General features: G+C 43.2%; 1 long non-coding RNA gene across 1 annotated transcript; it reads left to right on the forward strand.

Annotated features, from left to right (window-relative positions):
• Nucleotides 1–1,250: 1,250 nt before the first annotated feature.
• LOC113572396 (uncharacterized) lies at nucleotides 1,251–27,441 on the forward strand. Its single transcript, XR_003410102.3, has 4 exons — nucleotides 1,251–1,845; nucleotides 19,617–20,258; nucleotides 20,383–20,453; nucleotides 26,499–27,441. It is a non-coding gene; the product is annotated as an uncharacterized LOC113572396 (long non-coding RNA).
• The last annotated feature ends 270 nt before the right edge of the window (nucleotides 27,442–27,711 follow it).

Consider the following 27,711-nt stretch of genomic DNA (forward strand, 5'->3'; position numbering starts at 1 on the left):
TGCACACACCGGATCGGTATTCAGCTCTTGTCATTGTGGACCCCTTGATAATTAAGTCTTGATGAGGCTGCCAAGCTAATGACAAAATGCTAGTAACTAACAGGCCTCCTATGGATGGAGACAGTTAATCGAGTCTATGTGTGGTTGTGTCCAGGTGTCACAAATTAAACTAGATGCACTAGTCTGCTTGACCCTCCCACCACCACCACACACACACACACACACACACACACACACACACACACACACACACACACGCACGCACACACACACACACGCACGCACACATGTGCGCTCTCTCTCTCTCTCTCTCTCTCTCTCTCTCTCTTTCTCTCTCTCTCTCTCTGTCACTCTGTAAATATTTTCTCCCATTTCTGCCGAGCATCATCAAAAAAATCAAAGTCCATTCACGACGTAAGAAAAAGTAGATTTGGATCAGAGCTTCATCTGCAGGAGATAGAGATTTGATTGCTTGCTCCTGCTGCTGCCATAATCGACTGCAAAAAAGATCCTGAGAGAAACGGCAGAAGACTGGCAATCTCCTTTCGTCCCCCTCAGAACAACTCTGAGGCTACTATCAATAATAATCACGTGTCATAAAGTCCCAGGTGGATCCCACAGTGTAGTACGTAAAAAGGCTGCAGTCAATAAGTACCATATATAAACCAGCTTTGCCCATTTTAAGTCTGACGCAGGTACTTTTGAAAATGAGCTTTTTGTGATGTCAGAAGCCACATCACACAAGTGGCAAATTAATTATTTGGGACAAATTAACCGAATAATTCAGCAACAAAGTCTGGTCTGAATTGAGGGGCTAGCGGCGAGTGTGTTTAATTAAGCAAGCGTTCTGATCTTGGCCTAGTGGTCTTAATCTTGAAAGTAAGGCAAAATATAAGGGAGTTGTTATACAATATAATAGAATTTGGTTAAGACATAATATATAATATACTTTAGCACCTATAATGATATTTTGAGACTGCTAGAGAAAAGAGTGCAACTTTATGAGGATGGGTGAGGGAAGGCGAGAGAACGCTCAAATCAAAGCCTGATTAGATCAACATACGCTGCTCTGAAGGACCTCTTGGCTCACGGTTTGCTTAAAATAGCCTGGTTGAATAAATCAAAATGGAGCTGGAAAACAGGGGGAGGATAACATGCCAATACTCCTCCACAAACACACACACACATACACAACTGAAGGTTACCCCAACCTTATCCAAGTCCTTATGTGCATTTCAGCCTCTCTCCAGCCTCTGATTGCCCTGAGGGCAGAGAGAAGCACGTACAAATGGTCCTGCCCTATTGCTACTTTCATCTTTGACTCAATCCCGCCAACTCCGGCACACAGCCGCATTCAGAGTGGCAGGAAGGCAGTGCCTGAGTTTGTTTGTTTTTCTTTTTCTACTTGTTCCTTCGACTTGCCACCTGGCTGCTGAGGAGCACCTCGACCCCGTTAGCCCAGCCGAGAGAGGAAGCGTGTCCTCAGAATGTGGGCCGCTGGGCATATTTCAGCTGCGGTGAGCACGGGGGGCTCCCTGGCCGGTCCCTCGCCCGTGCCGTCCTTGCGTTGGCCAGCCAGCACGGCAGGCGCCATCGTTTGGACAGCAGCGCCTCGTGAGGATTATGCCACCTGTGCTGCCTGGAAAAGCCTCCATAAAGAGTGAACAGAAGGGAATACACTCAGAGGCGGAAGGCAGCTGATTAAAGAGAGCATTGCACTTGATAAGATGTAGCTGAATTGGCTTACTGATGCATGCTATTTACACTTTCCTGCATTAGAGAAAGGCAGACTGAGGCGCTCTTGTGTGGCTACTGAGACAAGCCAACAGAACTGAGGTCGACAAGGTATGTGGAATGTGGATTTGGGTGTGGGGGGGAATTTCAGTAACAGTGGGAGATGTTGACTGAGCACACATACCAGTGTAAACCCATGGAATGCATGAAGGAGATCTTTATCCAGTGCTAGGTGCTTGATAGGGTCTAGCAGACACTTAGCACGTAGCACTTGTCAAAGCAGGCGATTGTCTGAGGGGATCTCTACATGGTGAATTCTAGATCCAGTCACCATATATGCAGAGGTGTGTGTTGATTTTGACAGAGCGTGCACACTGGCTTGGGACGTTTCTTGAAATCACAGTTTCTGAAGTAGCCTGGATTTCTCCCTACCCTAAAGTTAAACAGCCAATGAACCAGGCAAAGAGGGGTGTGTGTGTGTGTGTGTGTGTGAGTGAGAGGGAGAGAGTGTTTGGTCTCAGCTCCGACTACCTCAGTGGGAAACTGCCAGGAGTTCAGGGAGGGCTGTTGGAACACGTTCTCAACCGCGAAGAAAGAGCTGCTCGTTATCGCGTCGACCCCCACTCACTGCATTCCCCGCAGTCTGCAGACACGTTCAGACACAGACCACAGGAACATAACCATGGGGCAGCCATTCTGTCACCTTTCAGATATCGCTCAGGAGTCAGGTAGCTACGTTGCCTAATGCAAAGTCGGAGTAGTGTGGGGCAGGAAAACTAAAACCATAATGAGCCAGATGCCGATGGGTCTATAGGGCCTCAAGAAGTGCAGGAAGTGGGCTTTTCTGATCCTTCTCCCCTCTTTCACTATCATATTGGTGGGAAAAAAACGTGGGAAAAATAGGAAATCATTCTCCGCATTGTTTGGCTTGATGAGTTGCCATTATCTTCCCATATCCTTTGCATCATATGGGGAATTTATGCAGTTGTGTGAGGTACTCATTTAGAACCAGGTTCTTTTATAAAGAACAGATATAAAGAAGTTTTTAACCTGCAATAGATATTTGTCTTCAAATAACTCACTCGACTTCCTTTAAAAACAGAACTCAAATTTAAAGTGGTATTTTAGTAGTGATATTTGTATATTTTCATTCATATTATTTTACTCAAGTATTAAACAATTTTTGGGTTTATAAATAATCTGAGTTAAGTATTATGAACAGTTCTGTTCAAGCCTTTGCAAAGGAGTACTGACCTTCACTGCACTGGAACAAAGATAACACAAGGATTGGTAGACCCTGAAGGAATCAGCAAAGTACCTGTTTGTAAATGGAAGAAAATGCAAATAGAGTATCGGATTTTAATGACCAATTAGTTAAGTCTTCTTTGTCTCTGATAACCAATGAAGGGTGACCACACCCATGTTAAAACCTTTAAAAGTTTATATCTGAATGCCTTATTTGCAGATTCACTATGACTTTGAGTGTTTACTGATCAAGGCTAAAGAACACTAAATATCCACCACAGCAGTCTTTGACAAAGAATCGCTTTGAAAATGACAAGCAAATATGAGGGTGTTTATCTACCATCCAAGGTGAAGGGAGTGCCACCTTTTGCCACCCTTAAGCTATTCAAAAGATACTCTACATTCAGACCTGCATGTTTGAACCCTTGGGTCTGAATAGTAATCATAACCTATTCATTTAATTCCACTAGAGAACCAGGTTGGAACTGTGTGTACAATTAAATTAATTTGATCTCTGGACATGGCTTCATTATTTTTACATTAGGAACAGTGTGAGGAGGTGAATGCATTGCCAGCATTTTGAATTACTCTGAAAATAGAAAAGGGTGTGAGTGGAAGTTGACATCCAGCTGAATTTTAAAAAAATATATATGACAAGACATCCCTCCTAGTGGAAAGTGAAACCATAATTTTAGATTTTGAAAAATTATATTTAAAATATATAGTCTACTGCCAGTATACTGCCAGTATCAATCAACATATGTGTTCATGTGTACACCTTTCAGTAAGTGAAAAAGTACCATAAAGATTGGGAATCGTGTGTGCACACCTCATAGCATACAGTGGCATGTGTGGCACGATTTACACATAACAGGGAACAGCTGGAACAGGGGGTGAAAACAATCTCCCTGCTACATGTATCGCTTCTGACAATGCGCATATGGACTCAGCCAGGAACTCTCACAAGTTGAGAGACTGCGAATAAAATTATCTAAGAATATTCACACAGCAGTGAAAGAGTCTACAAGTGTCAAAACGGAGCCACTAAACAAAGCGTTTATCAGTAGAAAACAATAAGCACTGCATTACAATGTATCCTTTAATTTTGCATTTTTAGCCTAGTACCATTTCTGAAGCATTCATATTGAACTCTCAGCTCTCCCCTTCCATGAAGATGGTTTCCATAGTAACCACATGAGGAACGTGCTCTTAGGGAGTATCCATTCTTTTTATCTCTCTCTATCTTTCCTTCCATCCTTCATTCTCTCTGCCCATTAAGTTTATCTAGACAATCAATTTATAGTTACCAGGCCCTGATGCTGTTGACCCTTGGATCAGCCTGAATCAGACTATCTTAAAAGGATAAGTACAACATTTTGGCAGATATTTTCTTCACACCTCAAATCAGAAATTTACAAACACCAGCCTCCACATATGTCATTTGAAGTGTGGTGTTGACACTATGCAGTTTAGCACCTAAAAAGCTATAATACAAAACAGCACGTTTTTCTAGTACTTAGTTATCCATGGCACTAACTTTGTTCATAGAGCAGTAGTCAAACAGAAGCACTTGGCATCTTCTTGTTATATTTAATTCCTATTACATGAGATGGAAACTTTTGATGAGGAATATTTATAAGTGTAAATGTTAAATGAGGTGTTTCTTATACAGATTTATACATATCCTGAGTTCTTACTACTGTAGTCCTTTGAAATGACTCTTCTGAGAGTTCTGTATACATGTTTGGATAACAGCACAGATAAGAGTTTATAATTTATACTGTATTCACCCCTTTTATAGTGATAACGAAGTTTCTTTAACATTTTTTATTATGTGAAAGGTACAGCCCAGGAAAGGTAGTTACATTTTATACAGTTAGGCCCATATAATCCTACATTATTTGCACACAGGCAAAGTCCAAACTTTTTCATCTACATTTTGAGGACTGTACAAATTCTAAGAAAGCTCTGTTATTCCTTCAACCAAATCCTGCAATGGTTAGCAGCCCTAACTATTTTACATTTGGTACCAGCACCAGTAGCATATCATATTTGTGTGAGTGGTATGCACATGCAGAGAGAGTGAGGTTTTTTTGAGGTATTTTCACCATTTTCATTGTTTTCCCTAGTCTCATCATGCCTGACTCAACTCATCAGCTAATTAACGAGACCCTCGTGCTCTGACAAGCCCATTTTCACGAGCATAAAATGGGAGTTTTTAAGGAAAAATTTGGGGCAGGATTTGGAAAAACTATGTACGTGCGTATGTGTGTGTGCATGCATGCGTGTGTATGCATTTGTGTGTGTGTGTGTGTGTGTGTGTGTTTGTGTTAATGTGTGTGCATGCGTGTGTGTACATGCATATGCAGACTGTGCTTTGCAGGCAATTAAATGAGACTGCACGAAAAGCCAAAATGGTGGATATTGCTCACAAGCCTTTCCATCAATAATTCCTGCCTGTCTCAACGCAATTTCATTGATTATGAAAGAGACATTCATCATCTTTCACTGGAAGCCTTTTATATTCACCATTGACAAGACACCTTTATTACATAAAACACAAGAAAGATAAAACATGCAGCGGTCTCATACATGAGAGTTTGAAAATAGTGCTGTATGAGAATTGGGTTTGATATTAAAGTATGAAGCAAGTTTGTAAATCAACAACTGTTTGAGATGGATATACAATATGATTTAATTATTGGTAAAATGTAAAATCTATTTATTTACATTAAAAGCCATTCATTCCTTCATATATAATTTTTTAAGTCTGGCAGACAAGAGCCCACCCTATTCTTTTGTTCCCTGTCTGTCTATCTCCTTGTTTGTCTGTCTCTTTGTGTGTGTGTGTGTGTGTGTGTGTGTGTGTGTGTGTGTGTGTGTGTGTGTGTGTGTGTGTGTGTGTGTGTGTGTGTGTGTGTGTGTGTGTGTGAGGCAAGTTGGCGCTTTCACACTCTTCTACTCAGCAAAGGGCAGCACACACCCAGGACTGTCCCAAGAGGGAACTCTACCAGACGTGACCCAGATCCTCAACTGGATGGCACCTTCCCCTCACACACACACACACACACACACACACACACACACACACACACACAAACACACAAACACACACAGACCAACCAGGGTCCATTATGCTCCTCTGAGCGTTCGCAGCTTTAACGAAACCATGTCATCAGCCGAGCAAATGCGTTGTAATGCTCCCAGTTTGCTCGAAGCGGTGCCATTCCAAAAATGGCCCAGCTGTCTCAGAAGCACATGGCTCCTTCACTGGCTTCAACCCATAAGGAGTCAGGTGGACGAAAGGGACAGAAAAGAAGCTACTCTGTCATCATTACTGCATGAGTGCAGTGAGGAGCCTTTCCCACTAGGCTCAAGCAGCTGCTAAACTGCTAACATGGACCCTGATGCACTGCATCGGACACTTTCCTACCTGCTCTCAGCTGAACTTTCAGTGCTGCCCCGATCGACTCCCCACAGTTTCCCCAGGAGACGGCAAAAATAAAATGACAATTAGACATAAAAACCTGCCAGCCACAATGGGGACAGGGAGATGAGTATTCATCCAAATATAAATGATTCATCAAGTGCCTTCTCCCATCCACCCCTCCCCACTCGCTGTTTTCTCTCTCTCTCTCTCTCTCTCTCTCTCTCTCTCTCTCTCTCTCTCTCTCTTGCCCCTTCATATCATGACATCCCTTTTTGTCCCTGCCATTCGATCAGAAATCATCAGCTCGCATTTTTGTGTGCCCTTTCAAACGGATTCAGAGACTGGCTGCTTTTTAATCCCCCCTCATTTTGGGGCAAACAAAGACGATCCAGCTGCGCTGTCAGAAGCCACCGATTCTCCCCTTTTTAACATCCCTCCACCATCTCTTCCCTTCCTCTCTCTCTCTCTTTCTCTCTCTCTCTCTCTCTCTCGTTTTTTCGAGTTGTTAATACACGGTCGCCTAGTCTTGGTAATAAATTCTGTCAGGTTGAATGAATCACTACATTTCTCACACTACCTATGCTCTTGAATGAGAACTGTGGGAGGTGTCTGGGTAGGGTCCCACCTCTCCCGTGATGATGACAGGTGATGGTCCCTTCACGTGTGGAGATGCATGCATATGCCTATAAAGGACATGTCTATTTCGAAGGCTAGTCCGCAGTGGATGCTAGCTGTCACCTTGAACCACATTTGTGTAGTTTTGGTGAGCCTCAAGACGGCTTTGGATGTTAGGGAGTGTCCTTCAGCATGTGGCTGTGTGTAGGATTTATTATTGCAGCTTGCTTTGCCTTGATGAATGGAGGAGGGGCATCGTCACAGTGTTGCACAAAAAAATATTAAGTACAGCTTTTTGGTGACGGTCCCACTCTTGTCGCTAATGAATCCCATACACTGCAGTCAAGTTCCTTTTAAAAGATGGATGAGACAGTGCAGAGCTACCTAGCATAACCTTAACAACTGAGCAAAACACCAACAAAACATAATGTCAAAGTAGTCCCATACTGCCCTCATTAAACATATAATCAATAAGCACTTGAACTAATTAATAAATAAACTGACAAAAGAAAATCACAGATACCCACATATACCCAGAACCACTAAAGACTGAAACTCTAATAATATTAAAAAGAATATCTTGTTTGACATCATATCCATTTCTGGATACGTATCTGACAGAAAATGTGACATCAGGAGTGTGCTTTTCCTTAAAAGCGCTGACTGTAACTTTCGCGGACAATGTTTAATATGTTGTTGTTCCATTAGGACAGGTTTCTGTGACAATTTAATGAATATTGTTTACTAAAATGCACTGAGGAGAACAGGGGGTATAAGTTACTTAACAAATCTATCTGAAGAGATATAAAGATGTGTTGGCATTGAACACATTTGGTTTTCCCCAATACCTACCTGTCATCTATCCTGTCATTCTTTGTCTTGAAGGCCTCTCTCTCCATCTCTCTCTCCCTCATTCTGTCCATAAGTCTTTGAAGTGTCCTCTGCCATGAAGAAATGGAGAAACACTAGTCATCCTCTTGTCCTCACACTGTTTATGTCTACATAAGTCATGCAGCTGGACACACACACACAGAGAAAGAGAGAGAGACACACAGAGAGAGAGAGAGAGAGAGAGAGAGAGAGACGCTCTGTAATGATGCAGCGCTAAGATTAATGCAACCGGACACTGAATGGAGTGATACTGCAGAGAAAAAGCACAAACAAACTCAAACTACAGGGAAGCACTTGGGGTTAGGGTGGTAGACCGAAGAGAAAGACAGAAGGAAAAGAAGAAAGAGGTAGAGGCAGAGAGAGTGTGTGAGAGAGAGAGAGAGAGAGAGAGAGAGAGAGAGAGAGGTGAGGTGAAGAAAAAACAGGAAGCTAGAAAGCTAGAACATCAAACAAATTTTTTTTCCTGACTGAGAAAGTAAATGTAATCAGAGGTCATTTGAAATGCTGCTGGACACAAAGGATCCATAAGGGAAGAGAAACCCAGAGTCATTCTAATGACCTCAAAAGAACCGGAGGTCTTTAAAGAGTCAAACAAACATTCGAAAACAAGGAGCAGCGGTGACAGAGATGCTGCCGAGTGGCTGTCACATTGTGGACCCCCCCTTGCCGCACGAGGTACTTTAATTTGGCGGGAAAGTGATGTGAAGGGTTTAGCCTCATTTGAAATTGGCCACAGTTCACAGGCCACAAATGTACCATAGAGTCATCAGCTCGCTTTGAAAGCAAACATCATGCCAAGCACTAGGCGTAATTTAGCTCCATGCCATACTGGCAAATGCACACACGCACACACACGCACACACACACACACACACACACACACACACACACACACACACACACACACAAATGCACACACCTCAGAAAGAGAGAACCCTAATCCTTCCTGTTATTATTGTGACTCCTGATTCTGAATTTCAGGCTTCACAACCATTACTCTGGCTAACACTCGAGTTGGAGCTTAGAAAGATTGTTTCCCTATTCAAGTCCACTCAAAAGTATCATTGGATTCTGCTTAAATTCTACCTACATTAAAACACCTAAAAGATCACCTCTATCCTCTAGCTATTACCTACCACACTTTTTTCCCTAGTATTGATTTTGGGCCCTGCAATTTATATGACATGGTGGGTTGCATCATCGATGAGCCATCTTTTTAATTATTTTTAACTTTTAATGATATTTCTTTCTTCTTCATCCATGATTAGATTTCATCTGCTTTGGTGAACAGTCTAAGCAGCCAGGACCTATCTAATATGTCAAGGCAACACAAATTACCTTTGTTTTATGTCATGAAGATCTGGGTTGTAATGAGTGAGCTGAAACACTGGTGGACAGTCACATTTGTTAGAGCTCTGTTGCTTACCAAAACTGCCCGCTGACAATACATTTCTGTCCTACACTCTTCCAGGCCTTCAGTAGACAGGCCAGCCAACTGGGAAGCCTATCAGACATCAGCCTTTCCCTCACCGCTTTGGGTCACATGGAACCTATGGCACTGTACATTGCTGGATCCCATTTAGCACACTGGAGAAGAACTCTGCTGCAAAGATATCAACCCTTCCGCAAGTCCCCCCGTACTTTATGTGCCAGAGGTAGCACAATTAATCGCAGGGATCATCTTGTACAGTCTCCAGCTATTTTCATCTCGATGTGTTTGTAACGAAAACCGCGCCGGTCATGTTTGCCAGCACCTGCTGAGTTCAGGACCAGGGCCAGGCCTCCAGAACTCACACCTACTGGTTTATGCTAACCTTTCACAAGAGGGGAGGAGAGGGGGCACGTGATGACATCGGAGCAATTTCCAAGGCTCCCAGTTGCTTCCAGAGAGGGCTTTGCCAATGCTCAGCCAGGCTGTGCGGCCTGGGAAATTTCCGCGGCGACCGGGCTGTTTTCCTCTGGAATGTTCCCAGCCTGGCAGATTCTCCCAAAGTGGATAAATGTCATCTTTTAGCTGCATACCCCCTTCTCTTGTTCACCAGAACAGAATCAGTGATCAGTGACCGCACTACTACCTACATCGTTTAGCATGTGAGAAAGGAGGAACAGGTTTGAGGATTGAATAGAAATGCAGAGAATACCTTGGTGTTCTTTTCTGGGAGGTGTGTGTGTGTTAAGCAAATGTAAATGAGTATGTGTGTATACCAGGTATACTGGATGTATGAGATCATTACAGACCATCTTTTGAACATATATGCAGTTTTGTTGATACTGGTGTGGGAGTCGGTGTGTGTCAGCTGAACCAGCACTCGGTGTTTGTGTGTTTAAGACCCCGGCAGTGACCTCACGTGCATAACTACATAGATCTTCACCCCCAGGTCCGGTCCCCAGGCCCCTCCTCCTTTCATGCCCTGTTGGAGGGCATGACCTGTATGGCCATTGAGGCTTGTGCCGTGGTTGGCCCATGCCGGCGTGTTTCCAGGCTTCACTACAGAACAGCCATACCGCACCATGCTTGCGGAGGCTGGGCGGGTGCCAAGCCCGCACCCCCACTGACTGCCCGTCTCTCACCTCTGCCAACAACCACAAGAGGATATCTCAGCTGACGTAGCCATTGCTCACACTTGCTCTACAGGCAGGGAAGAAGATGGCACTGCCCTTGGGCTATGGTGGGCCAAGGACACAGTGGGTGTTTGGGGCAGAGCAAAAAGAGTGTTTAATGGGACAACAAAAGAGAGAGCAAGGAAAATGCAGTAATCAACATTATAAAAATAAAAAAAACTCCTTCAGGGAGCAATAAAATAGGAGCTGTGAAAAGGGAAATTTGTCAGATTAGCATTCATGCCTGCTGTGGCTTAAAAGCTTTAGAACCAGGAGGTTGGACATTAGAAGCAAGATTTTCCTCCCTACCTTACATGCTCTCCAACTGGCCACCACATCCACTGTCTTACTTCTGCATGCAAACAACGTAACCCTACAAATTTGTGCCATGGGATCTCTCCTTGCCATCAGCAAGGAGGGTTTGTCCATGGGTTGGCTTGCGTTACCGATACGCATCAGCTCAAGTACACATGGACGTGTATATTATGGCCTGATTATGGAAGCAGGATTATTTACAGACTTGGTTAAATTTTGATGAGTGTGTAGTCCTGCTGTGATGATATCTGCAGCCGTTACCATGCTCAAGGACATAAACACTGAGTAGCCCCCCTTCTGGACTTACTCAGGAAGCATTCCTGAGCATCTCGCTTATCCTTGCAACTTCTTTTTTTTTTCCAGAGACGTCATGAATAAATTAATAGCTACTAAATCCCCGTCTTCATGCTAATTTACACAAACCTCTAGCATACTGAATTTTTTGGCAAATTAAAAAAAAATGCTCAAAATCCAGTCCTGGCATGAAACGATGCCATAACACAGCAGCAAAACTCCGGAGGAGAATATTCCGGGCCACCTTAGGGACCATCTGCAAAGAGAAAGACTTCTTGGAAGACTTTTTTTTCACCCCTGGAGAGATCTGAGGGGATCTTGTGGGTAGTAAAACCCACAAGGCAGTTACCTGACATTTCCTCACCCTTCCCACCACTTGCTCAGAACGGAGAGTGTCTCTGTTACTGTGTGTTTTGTGTGTGTGTGTGTGTGTGTGTGTGTGTGTGTGTGTGTGTGTGTGTGTGTGTGTGTGTGTGTGCACGTGTGTGTGTGTATCTGAGTGTGTGTTTGTGTGTGTCTTTAACCAGAAGAAGGACACACGCACATATACGCACGGCAGCCAAGGAGAGGGGAGGAGGTGTGAACAGGAATAAGGGTGGGAGTGGGATATTTTTCCCGTTCTCGGATTTATGGTTATAAGAGGGATGCAGGCAGGTTAAGGTCAGCTTAGCCCCTGGTGTTGGAACCATCATTTGGTAATTAGATGCCTCAGGGTTGCGTTCCCACCCCCCACCTTCTTCACTACGCCCTTTAGCCCGGAGAGCAAAACACTCTGAGAGAATGGCATGTCTGAGATGTGGTGGTGGGGGTTAGGGAGTGTGGACGTGAAAGGTGCATGGCAACCTCAGATTAATTGCAGAGAAACAAGACCAGGAGCTGTGTATGTGTAAGAGAAAGAAGGAGAGAAAGAGAGAGAGGTGTGTGTGTGTGTGTGTGTGTGTGTGTGTGTGTGTGTGTGTGTGTGCGTGTGTGTGTGTGTGTGTGTGTGTGTGTCGGTGTACTTTACTGTTCAAAACCACCAGGCCTCCACACTCTACCTGCTGATGGGCTATTGATTAGTTAAGGTTCCAAGACTATTCTGACACAATGGAGGTGCTGCCAGACGCTGAGGGAGGGGCGATTGGGGCGGGGTGATGAGGGCGGGGCATGCACAGCACAACATAAATAACAAACCCGAGCCCCGAGGTCTCACACAAAGCACCGGCATCATTTACATAAACACATAAATCAGCTCATTCACTGAGGTTTCATTCAGCCCAATGTGGACCGACAAGAGCTGTGGAAACGGGTTTAATTAGTGGCTGTGATCGTCTGCCCGCTAACTGACTAACATACTTCCACGAGGGTGCTTTTAAGGCTATGGAGTTCTAAACAGCTGTGTCCTGGAACCATGACTTCACTGACCTAGGGCTTAGAAACTGGCCATAGCTTCCATGTCTCCTAGAGCAGAAACAGGCTGCGTTCCAACTGCTGGTTTCAGCCAACCATTTAGCACTATAAGATGAAAAGATATAAAAACAGTGTGGCTTGGCCCAACTGTAGGTGTGAGGCTGAATCGTGCTGGGGAGCCACGAAAACTCGCAGGAAACTCTTTCTCTTCAGGTGCCCATACAAAGTCTTTGGAAATGCTACAAGTGGAAGAAATGTCCAGCCAAAATGGTTAGTCTATCTGAGGGAGATAATTCAGTGTGTGTGTGAGTTTTGGCTGATTCTCTCTCGGGAAAGTGCTCCCTCCCTGACTCCCCATGCCATAGCGGGATTATCCGCTTGCCTGTCGACTGGAGCTTGGCCCAGGGTAAGCATGCAGATTACATAGTGTGTGTGTGTGTGTGTGTGTGTGTGTATGTATGTGTGTGTGTGTGTGTGTGTGTGTGTGTGAGGGAAAGTGAGAGATCACTGCAGAGAGTGGAAAAGAAATGAGAGAATGACCACAGAGCGCTGCTGCGAGTCTGTGGCTGTAAAACCGACACCTTAAATCACCAGCACCCTTAATTAACACCCAGCACATCCTGCAGTTAGGCAGAGCAGAGGAAACTGTCCTTTCTTGCCCTGGGGACATTACTACACTCATCACTGGGAAAGAATGCCGTAAATAGGATGTGTGGTCTCAGTGGAGTCATTGTTTGTCTCTATGCAATGCATGTCCTTTCAGCAACAATTCAGTTGATGTCAGGAGTTATTTATTTGGCTGCAACAATAATATATCATAGAACCTCTGTATTCTATGGACTCAGATTTAACTCAAATGTGAAAATAATAGCTTATATCTGTACCATAACCTCTCTGTAGCTCAGGTACATGAACACACATACAAAATCCCTCTTGCTCTGTCTCTCGCTCTAGGTTTCTCTCTCGCTTTCACCCTTATTGTCCACACACACACACACACACACACGCGCGCGCACATGCGCGCGCACACACACACGTAGGCACTCACACAGTGTGGGTATGGTATGATATCAGCTAGCCCTGCCACCCTGCCATTCAGTGAGGAGACTGAAGGCAGCCATGGAGGAGGGCATGTTGTTGACCCATCCGTGCCCTGCTCTGGGCTCTTAAAGCCTACAGCCTTTAGAATCCTCAGCAGGCTATCTGAGGAAGCACAGCACTAAAATATAAAATCCCACCCCAACCCTCGAAAGATAGCTCTTTCTTGTTCTGCCTCATGACTATCATATCTCTGCATCCTCTCACTATCCAAATCAATTAATACCACAGCGCTTAGGACTGCATTTCTCGCCATTCTAAGACAGACCTGAGATCCTCCTTCAGGGACATGATGTTGTTAAGGAAAGAAAAGATTTCCAAGATGGCCGTTGACAAGCAGATGGGGAGACACACTGTGCTACACACTGCACTGTTGTGGGCTTACTTTGTTTTTCAGTGCAGAAGCAATTTTGTGTGGTCATGCTACAGGAGCCAACAGCCCATGGAAAATCAACTAAAGGTTTTTTTGTTAGGGAATTGATAGATTTTAACATGATCAGGCTTAATATGAACATAGAGATCAATGGATATATAGAAAATACCAACTTTACCAAAGACTTCACCAAAATAAGGTTTGTATCTCAGATTTGTACTGCAATGGCTGAGCTGGCAAAAATTTAAAAATTATTTTCATCAGGTTTGGACCAACTTCTTCACCAAGTCATTCTTCACCAAGTCAATAAAACAGTACTTTATAACTGGATTTTGAAAAAATGCTGAGACCCCAAAAATGACTTAGTGCCCCTCTGTGGACCCAAAATTTACTGCACTCATCTAAACATAGCTAAGGCATTTATACCGCATATCTTTAATGTTACTAATGTGGATTTGTGCATTGAACAGCAGAAATAAAACAAACAAAATCAATAGCCACCCCCCCCCAAAAAAAACCCAACTAAAAACACAGCAACACAGTTTGTGTGTGATTTTCTCTTGACATACATGCTGTTCTTTTGCTTCTTCTTGTACTCCAAATCCATGCTTACAGGCAGAAATAGTTGGGCAGAGGACTAGTTATTACTTCTCATCTTGTCCTCAGTGAGCATTTACAAGTGACACAGCTCTTGGCTGGCAAGGTGTGCTCTTATTTCCTGGGAGAGGAAATTCCGTGGAGGTTGGGAAAGAAACTTGAAAGAAAGCCCTGTGTAAACATGTCCTTAAAAAGGCAGCCTCTTGCATGGACAAGCCAACTTCAGAAGTTGGTGCATTTCTGGGGTGCATGTTTTTTCAGAAGCAAAATGTTCCTGTGCTTCTGTCCAGTGTCACCTGGAGTCAATTCAACAACAAGAAGCCTTGATTAGAAGAACCTGACGCTTAGGATTTCTCCCGACAAGGATTCCCTGGCCTGCACTGTACCACAGCACATCTCACTACGATACACGCAACAGGCCAGCAACAGCAATGCTTGCAGACAGAACCCTTTGACTAGAGCTCCCACAGCACCAGCAGGCTAAAGGTAACCTGCTTTTAACAGGGATTCGGCCCTTGTAACAAGGTGGACCGAGATTCACCCAAGACACATGAAGGTGCTGGTCTTGCCTGTCAGGCAGAGGAACCAACTGCAGAAAGACTGGGTTTCAACCAGTTGACAGAGTGTCAGTGAAAGTGAGACTGTAAAGGGCCTCAAAGAAACTGAAAGGGGTGTTAATATTTCAAGATGGCAAAATCCTACTCTATTATTTCTACAATACAGTCAGTGAGAGCTTCAAAGTTACTCCCGAATGGGACCTGACTCAGTTAAATGGGCAAAATGTTGAGGGAAAGTCAGACAGTTGGAACCGAAGAACAGCAGTGTCGTTTTTAGGGAGTTTGAGTGAGCGCTACAGTATGTTAATCAGTAGCTGTTGGCTAAGGGGCTTCCTTATTAAACAGACACAGACAGGTTTAGACGAGAAGCTGGTACCGGGGCAATGGATAATGCAATGACAAGCATACAAGCAAGTGAGTCATGAAAAAAAAGGTTGTGTATTAGAAAAAGTGTTGAAAGGGAAGACAAGATTAATTTCTTGTAAACAGGGAAGTATGGGCAAACATACACTAGAACAACAGAACAGCAGACAAAAAAGCAACAAACAAGCACGTGTGCGCATTCACACACACAGACACCAGGTCTCTGTCTGTTTCTCTCTCTATCTCTCTTTCTCACTCTCTCTGTCCCTCTCTCTCTTTCACTGACAGGTCTTAGTCCATGGGGTTATCCAGCGAGTCTCACATTCTTAAGGCTGTGCAAGTCCAAATGTGCCATTTGAAAGGCCAAGTGGCTTTAAATTACCAGAGCGCTGCCTCAGAAGGCTATAAGGGCAAGTCTTCACATTCTTTAAAGAGATGCTCTCAATTAGGTCCGGGAGAACACAGAGCATGTGTTGAGACATGCAAGTTAGGACCTTTACAGCCGCAGATATCCACTGAGTGAGCCAGGAAGAGGGAGAGCAAAAAAAGAGACAGCTTCCAGGCAAAAACGGAAGAAAGAGAAGATAAAAAGGATGCGTGAGACGGGGTAGATAACGGGTGAGAGTTGCCCAGGCTCTTCCTCCTGCGAAGTGCCTGTCTTCAGGCGAGTGGGCCTGGTATGAATTTCTGCACCCAGGGACTACTGAATGGGAAGATTGAAGTGAGGTTTTGACAGTGGCAACAGGCAACCCTTTCTTGGCAGGATCTACCTCTGGCATAATGTGCACATTGACTCAAAGGAGTGAATTTTATGAACTGATTTGATTGACAAGCTGACAAAATATGTATTACAGAACATAGGTGTGCTCCTCCCAAGACTGAGCATGTTTTTTAAATCTGGTTCTGGTTTGTGGGTATTATTGCACGGATTGCAATAGAACCCTAATCTGAATATGAGAAATCATTGCACAAAGGTTACTGTCATCTGCCAAACATCTTGACGATACTGTCAGTTCAGCAACAACGCTCAGCAGTTTGCTGTGTGCTGCTTATTCGGTTTTCCACGACTGTGCATTAGCATTCAGGCCAAAATCTACAATCCCAGAAAATGAATAAGCACTCAATCACATGGCTTCAAAACCACACAAATGATGTGCCACTGGATAATTCATTCATTGTGACCTTTCAAAATGTTTTCAAGTCTGGCTACACTGGAAATAGCCACTGGGTTTGGGAAGGAATTAAAAATGGATGTTTTGGAATGGGGACAGACCTACTCTGTTTTAATGGGCGGTTGGTGCTGAGATGAGACTAACCGGACCATAAATTCTCACATGGGTTTTAATATCGGTCATTACTAGTACATCACTGGATGTTCCGTCCAGTTTGTTATTTGATGTCTGTTTCACAACTTATGCTACTAGAAAATAATGATGACCTTACAATTGTCCAGCATAAAAGCATACTGGCTAATATATGAGTATTTAAAAATAAAATATTTTAAAGCCCTACTTTAGTATTTTATATTATGATTGTGTAACAGAGAACATCAGCATTATTTCCACCACTGGAGCCTATAATACTGCCACCGCACAAAAGTTGAAAAAGTGAAAAGTTACACTATCAAAGAGGTAGTCATGACAAGTAACACCATCAAAGTAACACCATCAAGGAGGTAGTCATGACAAGCCTTGGAACTTAATATTACATTCCTGAAACCTTGACAGTCCCCCACCATGAATCATTACAACCAACCTGCTAAGGATCAGTCCATTCGTGTTAATGTCAGAGGGGCTGGCTTAATCCTGACTCTCTAAGACCCGCTAAGAAAATCCTTTCCTGCTCACTACTGCTAACTGCTCCTTCCCCTCCTCCTATTTCCACGTGAAAGCCTTTTCCAGAGACCTTCAGACATCCTTGAGCTGTGAGCTGTATCGGACTGACCTATAGAGGTCTTCCGTGTTATTATCCGTAGCCTTCAATGTGACATAGCCAAAACGCCACAAAGCATTTCATATGATCCCAGAGCCATGCTAGAATCCCCACTCCCCTCCCCGACCCCTGGCAACGGCTTTTCTTTTTCCTCTCGTTTTAGACAGCAATGACAACTTGGCTGAAATGACGAGGCCCGCCTAGGGGTGGCGGTTCAAAGTAGACTATCGCGACCATCTGAGACCAATGCATCCGCTGTCAGAGATGAGGGACAGAGGGGTATGAAGGATTCAGCAGATGTAGCAGATTTTATGTGAGGTACCATAAAAGTTTGCTCCAAAAACTCTGAATAGCCATGTTTATTTTTCATTCATTTCAAAGGATGATGCCCGCATGAAATGAAATGTAGTGTCAGTGAACCTGAGGTCTGGTGACTTTATTCCAGAACAGATAATACTTGATATAAAGTGTCTTCAGTAAATCCTTTTACTGTCTGCTTTCCCTAGGATGTACATCTTTTCCTAGGTCATGATTGACATAAGGGTTAAAGAATTATCTCTATTAGTAAAACAACCTTGCACAAATAGCAAATTACTACACTCCCCATGGGGTGTGACATGACTAAAGTGCTCTTTGATCTGATGTTGAGAATGGTATATATTGACCAATCTTTCATGGAATTTACATTCATGTGTATTTCACCTATAGACATAATTTAGCTGACACTTTTATCCAAAGTGACTTATAATTATGACTGAGTAGACTTGATAGTTAACAGCCTGACTCAGGGGCCCAACAGTGGTGAAGCTTGAACCAGCAAGCTTCCCATTACAAGTCAAGGACCTTAACCACTGAGCTACCACTGCACTTACAGCACTTATACTTGTCTCTTATATATACACATTACTATTTGCGGTTTGAAAAAGGCTGCTGCATAGCGTGCTATAAGAGTTCCACAAACCAAGAGGCTGTACTGTACATGTGTGACTAAGCGAAGAACACTGAACTAAAGCCTAATTTTCTGACACTTGCTATTCATCATGTTGGGTTTAATTGGATGGAGTCATGTGATCAGGTGAACTGTCTAGTATTTGCACTTAACGACCAGCTAACACCAGAATCCTTACCAAAGGCATTTAGAGTTGAGACATAATTCTCAGAAGATGAGTGCCAGATGGGACACGTGAATTAAAGAAATCTATTCTATCATTTGTAATATGGATCTTGCAATTATGTTACTAATAAATCCATTGCTGTCATCATGTAATTAATGCAGTGTTTTTTAACCTGATGGGTCACTGCTTGGCATCATGAGGTTGATGTGATTGGTGTGACCAAAAGGCCCAACGCTGCCAGAACTATTGTTTTCAGAGATGAATTATTGAATACAGCATGCTGCTTCAGTAATTCCATTTTTGCAGGTCCAAAATCAATAGTGGTGAATGAATTGAACTGACTCTGGGCCCCCGAGTGAAAAGGAATGTGGCAGTAGGGCCCAAAGACTGAAATCTAGCGCTTTGCGGAGTGCGGAGGTCTATATCGGCGCGCTGCTGTCACAATATATGAGGGATAAGTTGGGGCTGGTTTTAAATGGGAGGGTTAGTGCAGGACCTTGGTGGGGGCACCTCAGATCATTGGAGAGGAAAATGCATATCTCAAAGAGTGACAGTGTGGGGAACATGATGGAAAAGTGATTTGTTTACATGGAAAAGATTGATTTTTCAAATTTTTTAGAATACATAATGCCTATACTAAACATTGCAGAGAAAATCAGATTAGATGTAAGAGTAGTTACTAAAAGGCTTGTATTTGGAATGTTCAGAGTGTATGTGTCACAAAAAGTAGTATATGGTTTTTACAACACAGTCTGGCAGAGGCTTCTGACATTTAGAGAAAGTCAATATCATAAAAGATTAAAGAGAAGTCAAGGAGAATTCATGTCATTAGGGGTCAGTTAGGGGCATAATGATGCTGGACCCTTGCCCATAAGATTGAATTCAAAAAGAGATGATTATAGAGTTAACATCTTCCTAGAATGAGGGTGTGATAAGACTTCACTGTCAGATGTCAGTCGTATATCTGTACTGTAGTGCTGAATGGGGGCTTGTGTGTTTGATAGGCAGAGACAGTTTGGCTTCCATATATCACACATCATCCTCTGTCCCGTTTCTCTCTCTCCTAGAGCAGTTCTGAACATCGTCACTCCATAAATCCACTTGTATCTCTGGCTGCGAGGATCGCACTCATCATTGTCTCCACAGGAAAGGCGCTAAGCGCATCTCCGCATCGTCTCCCAGCAAGGGACTTCGGAAGGATTAGTTCCCCCATCCCTTTGTGAACTGCAGCAGAGTCGCAAGGGGGAAGAGGGGGGGCTTCCGCAGCCATGGAGACGGGGAGTTGGAGGGAAAGAGCTATGCCTCGGTGGCGGTTAAAGCTCTCCACCAAATCCTGCGAAGCGCGCGGCATTTTATTGCCTTCGTCACAGGAACGCCATAAATCCTACTCGTATCTCTGGAGAACGGCCAGGAACGCTGCAGTGCTCGATGACGGCCAGGCTCCCTTCGCCCCATGTCGGCTCCCCCGCCCAGCTGACACCGACAGCTGAGAGATGCCAGGGATGCGATGCCAACAAGAGGAACGATGGCACCCAGAGACGGCATTGGCCCGAACCGGCCTGAATACAATAACCCCCGAGCTCTAGCACTGGCCCAGAATATAAGAATGTGTTTTACCATTTGAGCTGTTTTTATGAGCCGAGATACGAGGGTAGGTTTAGTTATTATGGACAGATACAATGCTGGACGAGAGAAAGGGGAACGAAAAGGTAAGAGGACAGACAGAGAGGGGATATAAAGGGAGAAAGATGGGGGGGGGGTTAATATGTGGCAAAGCACAGCTGAGATGCTATTATGATGACATATAAAGATGCCTCCCCTCCTTTGGGGCAGGGAAAACGACAAATCTATCTTCGTTTGGACTTGGAGGTGTTACCAAAGGGGATCTGGACACACAGAGCTGGGTAAGAATCAGCCAGGAGATTACTGAGAAAAGATAACATTAGTATGGCAGTATCAAGGGGGTACAACGCATGGCCAAATATTCACATGGCAAAAAACCACCAACTATATGTACTCGCATTAGGTGAAATATATATAACTTAGTATTTACATTTACATTAATCATGTACATTTTCAATTGAGCTGCTTACTGTTAAAATCATGTTAATTTGAGAAGACTGTGAGTACTAAGGGATTAACTTATTTGTAAGCATTGGCTGTCTGGTGAAAGACTCAAATATTGATTGCTCTAAGCCTTGGTCTACACTGGAAAATAGTTTTATTCCACTTCAATGAATATATGTATCAAAAAAGCATGACATAAAATTGACATTTAAGTAAACAAAGATCCAAAAGTAAGATATGCACTCGTTGGGTAACAGCATAAGTCCTAAAGTTCTAAATCTTTCATTTTACATAACAATATATAGTCAGTAGGTAATAAACTTTACCCCTCCAGGCAAACACAAAATCTGTCTGTGGGTATATAATATTTTTTGAAAAATAACAAATGGAAATAGAAAAGAGTAAAAATAAACAAATAAATAAAAACAGAAATATAACAACATGGAAAGGTAAATAAGGATTCTAATGTGCAATACAAGCAGTGCTATTCCACCAGGTTTGAATGTGACTGGTTGATTGATTAATTCATTGATTCATTTATTCAGTGATAAGTTGATAGATTTTTGTTGTTGATGTTTATTGATGTATCTACTAGCTCAATGAGTTTATCCAGGAGTCAATTTCGTTCATGATCGTTAACCACTCCTTGACAGCAACATGCACTGGGATATGAGCACAGCTCATCTTAAAAATAAAAGACCTGAGTGAGCTTTCTGGCTCTGAATCACAGGTCCCTCCTGATGCTCATGTAGATGATTAAAGAGAGGAGACTCTTTTTTAGAAAGATATTAAGATGTTGCAGGTGGTTAAAGAGTTTCTGTTTCTTGTTATAATGCAGTATTCAAGTAGCTAGCTGACAACATGAAGTCTAATCAAATGAAAGACTGAGCTCTTTCCCCAAATCACTCAGAAATTATTGTACTTCTCAAAACAATATGAATGCAGCAGCTTTGTGCTGGGAAAATTCCAGTGCTTTCCAGGGACACCGAGAAGTACAAATTAGCATCAAGAGTAATTTTATTTTCAAGTGTTATGTAGGAAGATACGATGTCATATGCTATGTCATTAACATTAGCACAAAGATATTAACAATATGCAATGTACATTATGGAAAAGTGAAGCTAGAGGAATTTAAATGCTTCTTCAGTTTATCAGCAATGAAACTTTTATATGAATTCAATGAAGATTAATAAGTAATCACAGATTAATGTAAATTGAGCCCTTGCAAAAGTTTTAGGAGTGAATTTATCACCACTAAAACTTTGTCAAGAGCTCAATTACAGTGCACAGTTTTGTTCAGTGTACTCTGAAAGAAGAAAAACTCTTGACTAAAAAAAAAAGTTCCTTCAGATTATCTTTTAAATAAGGTCAAGGGATGTAATTACTTTAGTTTTACTTCTATCTCACTCATTTTCATTCATTTAAAAGGTATAAATGTAATAAATCAGGAGAGATTTTAAGCTGAAACTTACAACAGCTGAAACTTACTGAAACTTGGTGCTGGGGGTGGGGGGCAGAAGTGTGTACTCAGAAGAAAACTAATGGCTTCAACATATGTAACAGATGGTACTTTCAAACAGATGGTACTTCTTTTGAATCACCCTAGTACACATTTATTGACTTTGCTCTTGTGCCTAAGATTCTGTTTGAGAGAAAATCAAGTTAGAATGTTTCATTTACTCCGGATGTTGTCCTAATGTGATGGGTAATAAAAATAAATAAATTTAATCTCCCTCCAATTACCAGGATGATATTACCCACTCTAGATTCCTGAGGGCTAGATGTAGCTGCACGCAGATTAAGCTTTCTCCAGGACTACACAGATCTGAAGAGGAATTTCTCTATGATTTCAAGTGGAAAAAGCTACTGTGAGCTACTTTGCCCAGGAGTAGCTGTATGCTGAGACTGGGAGAAGCGGCTTAGTGCTCGTTGGGCAGTGTTGTAGAGGTGATCGTTAGCACAGACTCCCTGCACACGCTGACTTGCAGACTTGTTTTTCTGAAACACCACCTTTGCTCTAATGAGTGCAACAAACAGGGTCATCCAGACAGGACATCCGGGGTGATTATTTTTCTGCAGCGGAAATCACCGCAGTCTGCAAAATCATATTTCCAGCCAATTTGCCTGCGAAAAGTGAATGATTTCTCCAGTGCAGCGACTGACGGTAATACCAATTTGGCTGACTGCGCGGCATCAAATGTAAACTTTCCAAATGGCATAAACATTTCCTGAACTGTCATTCTGACAAAGCTGCTTGTGTTTCATTTAGTCTCCTTTCTCCTGTGTTCATTTCCACACAGCTGCATTTGCCAGTGAAGGAGGAAGCATTGCAAAAAGCATACCATTTGGCATGTGAGCAGGAAAAACTGATGCGTAGTGATGCATCTGGTCTCAGGCGAGCCCACAAACAAGCTGATCGAGAGCCAGGGCAGAGGGCTCAGAGGAAAAGAGACAGGTGGGAGGGAGAGAGACAGACCAGGTGGAGGGAGACATAAAGGAGGTAGCAAAGGGTGAAGTAGATTAAGTATTTAATTCATTAGAGGGTTCAGGTTCCCAGTCGTATTCGATTCATGAGCAAAGGTTCAGAGGAAGGTGACACCTTTTTTAGCAGTACTGGGGTTTTGGGCTTTGTCTAGCCTCTTCCACATGTCCCCAATAGGCTGGTAACAAAGAACTCTCAAGATAGAATAATTCAGATGATGAGGTAAAGCATATGGAATCTGATTTAAACTAGTTGTCCCAGTCTTGGAGAGGCAAAGCACATACCAGAACTGTAAAACTGTTTGCTTGTTGCACAATCAACACCTCTTCCGAGATGAAGTACAGTATGTAATTAACCTGCGCACCTCAGTCTGTATTTAGCTTTACCCACGATTAGCATCCTGACTCTGAATCGAGAGGGCTAGCTGATCATCAAAGCACTTGAAGAGGGTGATCAGTGTTGGATTGCTAGCTTTAAGATGAGGTGATTTTGGAAGGGGTGCCCTGCTCCATGGAGCTCGACCTTGTTTTTGAGGAGGGGGAGACGACCAAAAGAAAGGGGAGAAAGTGAGCAGAGTTTGCAAGCAGAATTAGCCATCTGCTAACTGCTGCCACACGGAGCATCTAATTTTGTGGCCTTTGTCTCACAGCGCCCCTAGCCATCAAAATCACGATGCACCTGTACATCTAAATATGGTGTGGATTGGGAGGGGTATAACCTGATCCTCCCAGGAGCTGCCCAGACCCACTCTTGTCAGGCAGACTGAGGGCCTCCAAGTCCCTGGAAGGTATTGGATAAGCTAATGATGGCGAAATACCAGCCACCCCACCGGCAAATAGAAACCAGTGCCCTCAAGAGCACAGCTCTTTATTCTCAAATCCAACATAAGCTGCCATAACAAGGGTACAAACATAAGCAGAAGATAAAACCGACTGAACCATGTACACCTAACAGTTCAAGCGACACAATTACGTCAGGAACTACACATCATAAAGAGCAGCAAGATGACCTTATTGGCCACAATCAGTTGGAAATTTCCTTTTGCAACTATCGCTCTCTCACTCAAGTTTACATTATTGTGCTCTCTATGCTGCACCTACCCTATATTATTGTTATGGCATTGTAGTTATGAAAAAAAAGCATCATCTTGAAAAAGTCTTAAGGCCTAATTATCATAAAACCTCAAAGTACATAGAGAGGAGTTGTTTTAGCTATTAAATGGCTAGAGACCATAAAGGGAGTAGTCAGTCTATAAAACTAAAAATTGGTTACGATGGCAATCTAGATTGTTACGTGTTACACCACCCAACTGGAACCAACTCTCCCACTATGAGGGGGCATGGTGGTTCCATTAAACTAATTAAATACCTACCCAGTCATAGCAACCCCGGATTTATAGCTGGAACTCAAACATATCCACATTGAAGCCGTGTTGGGCCTTCCATGGTGAATTACAAAACGGAATGTGTCAGCTCTCAGGAACCTGGGGATTAGGAATGAACAAATCAGGACAGAGCAGAGATAGGACTTGAGATAAAGATCTGTGTGAAAAGCAGGGCTAGACTGTTCTTTTTTCCTTTCTTCTGACACCTCACAGAGCACATAAGGTGATTAAGGTGAAAACATACTCAATTTGAACCTCTATACACCTAATTACCTCACATAACTTTAAGATTGCAGGTTTCATGTGACATAAGAACCCTTTCAATACCTTTCTAAGACCACAACTAGCTATACCATAACTTGCCACCAGGGGCACTGCAATTTTAAACACTAATCAGAGCTAAAGTAGCTTGAGAAATAACTCTTTATAGCTACAAATAGAGCTCCAGGGGAACATTTTGCATGAAAGGACCAATTTTCAGCATCAACTGCTTCAATCAAAATAATCACATTTGATCAGCTGTATGATAAGTATATTGAGCAGAAAAGATCAGAAGTTAAGTTACTTAATTAAGTAAGTCACCGTAAATGGGAATTTACTTATTTGGATATATTTAGAGAGAACACAAGTACATTAATCTTATATACATAATTATAATCAAATGTATTTTTAGGCTATGGTATGGCATGGCATTTGCTCAGCAATACACTGCATTATAAGAAATTTCATCTGCAAAAACTGGATGATCGTGCGTTACATTGGTATCTTAGAAAGATATACAGCACAAGGGAGGGGGCAATTCCCGTCTGCTATCCATCTCATAAAAAATTTCCGCGCCGTGAAATCCAATGTGGTTTTGAGGGGACTGCCACATTTCTCTTTCTAACAACCACTGTCATCTTCAATTTCAGATGCATCATGGCAAACTACAGCATACTCCGTTTTCTCCAAACTGTGTACATGATTCAATTATTGGCTCAGTGAATGGTTGCCTATGGTTTAAATCACTGGTACATACGTTTGCATATTAACCACTCTTGCCCATTTAGCTCCCGGGGATCAGTGAAGACCAAAGCGATGTATCCTCCCTCGGCTTGACAAACAACACACACACACACACACACACACACACACACACACACACACACACACACACACACACACACACCTTTTATCATAATATTATTTATGAGGCAAACAAAATCATATTAGACTGCATCTTGAGAAAGGCCTGCTAGTGTGACTGCTCGTGTGCGTTTCTGTGGCTTTCTCTCACCGTGGGCAGGTTCACAGACCCACAGAGTGGTGTAAATAGCCATATTGATCAGGGGATAATGGAATCTTGTCCTGGCTGTTTCAACTCCAACATTTTCATTTCCTCTCACAGCCAGGCCGCCGCGTACTCACCTCGTCCTGGTCGGAAGCAGCGAAGCTGCTCCCCTCCCTCCTGCCTCCTCCCTGTTCTGCTCCCCTCCCCACCTCTGCCTCCTCCTGCACTCCCCTACACGTCACCCTACTCCCTGCCACCCTCCTAAGTAACTAATTGCATTAGCATAGGGGGAAAGCAGGCCAGCGTCGCACTGTGATTTATATCATTTTGCTAATTCGTCATGCGCAGGCCTTTGCGGCGAACTGCAGAACAATTAGGCGCTTGGCAGCCCACTATAATACTTGTAGAAAATGATGATAATAATGATGGAAAAGGGGTCGGGGGGGGGGGGGGGGGCATCTTAATTGTATTTTTTATTTTTTTTTGGAGGGAAAAGGGTTCGTTTGAAGACCCATCTGATTGTGCGTGATGGATGCAGGAGATTGTGCGTAAGTGTGTGTGTCAGGGGGGTTTAGAGGCCACGGTCTTGTCATTATACTAGGTGTGTCAGTTTATGTCTGACACACGGTTTATTAAAAAATCAGGCTGGCATTGTTATACCAAAAAAGGATCTCGAGGTATGTAATGGTGCATTCCAACATAGCCTATCCATGCAAACCTAACCACCTCACCCTTTTGTCTTCTAGAGAGTTTCATCAACTGCATGTCGATGGAACCTCAACCGATGCTGGGAACCATGGCTCACTACTGCTACATTGACCTAGAAAGCCAGCACAGGAGAATGGAGGGAACTCCACTGTTTCCATATACCAATGGATTTTCCTGCCTAATCCTCAACAGATCCATTTTTGTTTGGCTGTCTTGGAGCTAGCCACCGTAGGCTCTCCTTGCCTCATGCCGAACATCTTTTAAGGTTTGAGCAGTGAGGTTATCTCGGTACATGTGAATGTAAGACTCCTACTCATGCTCATGCACAGATGTTGATTAGAAAAAACATGAGAAATGCCCAATCAGCGATGGGGGACGTGGTAGGGTGGGTGCTGTGGAATATTACAGGGCTTGGAGGCAGAAACGTGCAAAGCCTGCACACTGCTGCAGGGTTTCGAGGTGTTCCGTCACAACCCTGCAGCTTCTCGCATTGCAATTTCATGCCTTTTCCTGCTCCTCGTGAAGAGATTGGTGGTTAGTTGACAGGGCACTTCAGATGGATTAGACAAGAGACACACTAGGTTAGAACTATCATTTTTTAAAGACCCCCGTAATCAGGGTACTAACAAAAACAAGCCCTCTAGCTGGGACTTAAGAGTCATACATTCTTTCTAGAAGGCTAGTGAACTCAGGCTAACTGGTAACCATTATATTTTGCACTAGTGATGATGTAATACAAACCAGTACATATTAGCTATCATTCATTCTTAACTCCAGAAGTTTTCTGTTGTTGTTGCTGTTGTTTTAGCTGTGATACTTGGCTCTTCTACTCTGTATCTCTTATTCTAGCTTGAAGGGACTATGTAAAACTGCCTGGGGCTATGGTGACTGTACAGCACCGTCAAAACAGTGCCATTGTATGTCTGATGAAATTACTACAGTACGTCTGCAATAAGATGGCATTAAAAAAGTACTTGAGTCAGATGTTGCCTCGGTAACTATGTCATCAGGCCCTTTTGCAGACTGCAGATTTTTGTAAATTTGCATATCAGAAGAAAGTTGGAATGCAACTAAATGAAACACGCGTAGTATTTTCATGTTGATCCTTTGTACGCTCCCCACCATATGTGAAAGGCGTTCCAGACGACGAGCTACCCGCTGGAGGACTTCTCATTTCCTCTGGTAAACACGGAGGACATGTTTACATGCCGTAGAAGGCAGCGCTAGTATCCTGGTGGGAAGACAAAGTGC

Source organism: Electrophorus electricus, chromosome 22, assembly GCF_041902795.1.
Source record: "Electrophorus electricus isolate QZ-2024a chromosome 22, ASM4190279v1, whole genome shotgun sequence".
NCBI classification, from domain to species: domain Eukaryota; kingdom Metazoa; phylum Chordata; class Actinopteri; order Gymnotiformes; family Gymnotidae; genus Electrophorus; species Electrophorus electricus.